Below are 3395 nucleotides of genomic sequence, written 5' to 3'. Positions count from 1 at the left end.
ATTAATGAAATACAATACATATATATATATATATATATATATATATATATGTATATAATATTAATATATAATATTAATTAATTTTCTTTTGTATGATCATTTTTTTATATTCTCTGATTTTTTATTTATCTGACAAAAAATACCTTTAAAATGCTTTTACATACTTTATTGTTTTATTGGCATTTTGATCTTACTTTGATGAGTTTTATGTAACCATTAGAAGAACACGAAACAGTATTATAGACGTGTTCTGTTGAAGTTTGGATATTGCCAGATTTATTTATGTTGAATAGTGCAATATGATTATTCTTATACTACTATTATTTTTACTTTCAAAATTTGATTATTGGGAAAACATTTTATATAAAAATTAGCAAGCATTATTACTTTTATGACAAAGCTTAATAAAATAAAGTTATGATTTTTCTAGATAATTAGGAAAATATTTTAATAAAAATGTTTTTTAATTGTTGGAAGGATAATTTTGTAAATCTTTAAACAGAAAACGTAAAATTTTCGCTCTTATAATAGTTATCAAATTATCTAATAAGATTGCTTAGACAATGGCATTTATAATTTATTTATAAAATTGAATCGATCAGTGATATATAAATAAGTTATTAAAATTTGTTTACTTTGCGAGAATAATTCATTCCTCTTTAATGAATCATAGAATGTTCAATTTATGAATATAGAGAAATTATTGTTAAATTGTTAATTTAGAATTTCTTTTTTATATGGAGTAGTAATTTTGTAATATTTAACATTAATCACAGGAGAAGTATGTATGTATCATGCCTCAAATTGCATATTGCAAGGAAATTAATTTCAAACGCGTGCTGATAGATGGCGTTACATTGTATATTTTAGCTATTTTTTTTTTAATTTTATATTTGAATATTCAATAGTATCAAAATTTAGTAAGGTTGGGTAATAACAATAAGTTATAATACTTAATAAATTAAAAGTTAAATAAAAAGTTGAAACTTTTAACTTAGTTTGGTTAATTTTAAATAAATTAATTTTTAACTTCATTTAATTATTTTTAAACTATAATTTATTAACTTTTTTAAAAGTTGAAAATTTTTTATCTCCCTAAAAATCATTTATTTTTTCTGTAAAATTTTAAACTTTATGGAGTTCAGAAAAATTTCACTCATTGTGTATGATGAACGTGACTCATAGTGGCTAAAGCTGAGGTTCGATCTGCATTTAAGAAATGCTATTGCGCCATTCTATCTTTTTTTTATGTCTAATCAACGATAAAGAAAGAATAAAAACTTTGTCTGTGTATAATTTTGTACATTTTAAAATATGAAAACACATCTAAAAATACTGAAAATTAGTTTTTTGTTTTTGTACAAGAAATATTTTTGTTATTTTATATAATTAATTAATAAATTATGAAATTTATTTGATGACCTATATGTAAATGTAATTTTTAATTGTTTTGTTATTTAAAGCAATGTAATTATAATAAAAATTAGAATATTCTAATTTCATGAAAATAATGTTTTTAAAAAAATAACTTTTTATTTAACTTGAGTTAGTCCAATTTTGACTTTAACTGAATTAATTTTTCGTGCAACTTTTAACTTAATTAAGTTAATTTTATAAGCCATTAACTTTAACTTAATTTGGTTAAACAAATATATATGAACTACCCAACTCTTAAATTTATAATAGTCTAGGGGATGTAACAAGAAACAGTATATTCATGACATGGGACATACGGGAATAACGAAGCCTTTATATTTTTTTAATAAAAAAGGTATTTTAATAATTAGCTATTCTTTTTAATTGCACTAATTCTGCACTGGTTATTTGTTTTTTTTCTTTCTGAGATACAAATTGTAACATTTTTTAGGAATAGAATACAATATCAGCTAAAAGTATCAGTCAAACAATGGCTGCATTCAGCAGAGAAAGCAGCTTTGAGCCTATTGTAAAATTCTTGAATATGATTGGTTTATACATTTAGATCTAATGAGAAACTAAGGGCAAGATCAATCATTGAAGAATTTTACAATAGTTGCAAAACTTTCTTTGCTGAACGCAGCCAATTGCAAAAAACGAAACAAATGATTTAGCTTATGGTTGTAATACAAAATGATCATATTTTTCTGCAATTTTGAGTTAATAATTTTTAACCGAATAAGTGGATCCAAATAAACGTTGACACGAATATTTATTATTATTTGATCAGTATTATTAAATTGCAAACAAAGACACATTCAGAACAATTGTAATAATAGAACAATTTATGAAATGTTTATACTTTTGATATAGTTTTTAGATGTGACATGTACATCCTTGAATCAACATAGTCACACGTTTTTTATATAAAGTCATGGTAAATCAGATGCAAATTAAATCTACTAAAATCTCTGATTATGACAAGTTTGTTAATTAAATATCATATACCTTCAATATCAAATATTAATACAATTTAAATTAATACTTAACATTATTATTAGTAAAATTTTATATTTATTGCGAAACCCAAAACGCCTTAGGGATTGACTTTCAGCTCGATTTGATTTCTCTATCGTTTGTGCAGCTTTGCAACTGTTATAAAATTTTTTAATATACTTGGTCTTGCCCTTAGTTCCTGGATCTAAATGTATAAATCAATCATATATATTAAACAAAATCTTACAACAGTTGCAAAATTGTTTTTTGCTGAACGCAGCCTATTTCTGCGCGAATTGAAAACAACGTTTCCGTAAAACAATATCATATTTCAATTTCGAATGACGATGCGTCTGACAAAAGCGTTGGGCTTCCAAGAAGGAGAACAATTAGTTTTCACTCCACGCGTTGCTCTTGGGTTAATAGCTCTGGAGAGCGGCTTCGTTGATTCTTCAGGTATACGGGCGTGGAACTGCATTCGTGAAAGTTGTTAAATTGTCCCGGTTTGTCTAACACACAAACATCGTGATGACGCCGAATTTATAATCGTTCAGATTGAGTCGAAAGATTTCTCTGAAGTTTTATTAAAATCTACAGTGTGGAAGTAATTCGTCCCTTCTTCCTCTTCAATAGACACTTAAGCTCGTGGGCGAAGAGAAATGCTCACTGAATCATTCATTTAAAATCTCTTCTGCAGATATTGCTGATTGTTGAAGGAAAGCTTATTTTAATTTGAATATTTAGAGATCAAAGAGGGATTTCACAAACGATTTTAAAAATCTGAAAATTCTTAAATTCGCCTTTCGCATTTCCATTTTATGATAGAAATTTTGATTTGATTAAACAATAATAATCTTATTGGAGATGTGAGAACAATAACCAAATAGGAAATATAGGCTCATAATGATTGAAGCTGGATCTGAATCTGGATCTAGATCTTAATGCTTAAATAATTCCATTTAAATTTATATATACTATACACC

At 25.2% G+C, this 3395-nt stretch overlaps 1 protein-coding gene across 3 annotated transcripts in view; it reads left to right on the top strand.

Moving 5' to 3' along the window:
• LOC108754192 (protein roadkill) overlaps window positions 1–3395 on the top strand; it is a 113597-nt gene that overhangs the window by 1333 nt on the left and 108869 nt on the right. The gene's annotated exons all lie outside the window — the stretch shown is intronic.

This window comes from Trachymyrmex septentrionalis, unplaced genomic scaffold (genome assembly GCF_001594115.1).
Source record: "Trachymyrmex septentrionalis isolate Tsep2-gDNA-1 unplaced genomic scaffold, Tsep1.0 scaffold78, whole genome shotgun sequence".
Lineage (NCBI taxonomy): Eukaryota > Metazoa > Arthropoda > Insecta > Hymenoptera > Formicidae > Trachymyrmex > Trachymyrmex septentrionalis.
Note: the sequence above shows the minus strand (reverse complement) of the source record. Positions and strands in the feature narration are given on the sequence as shown.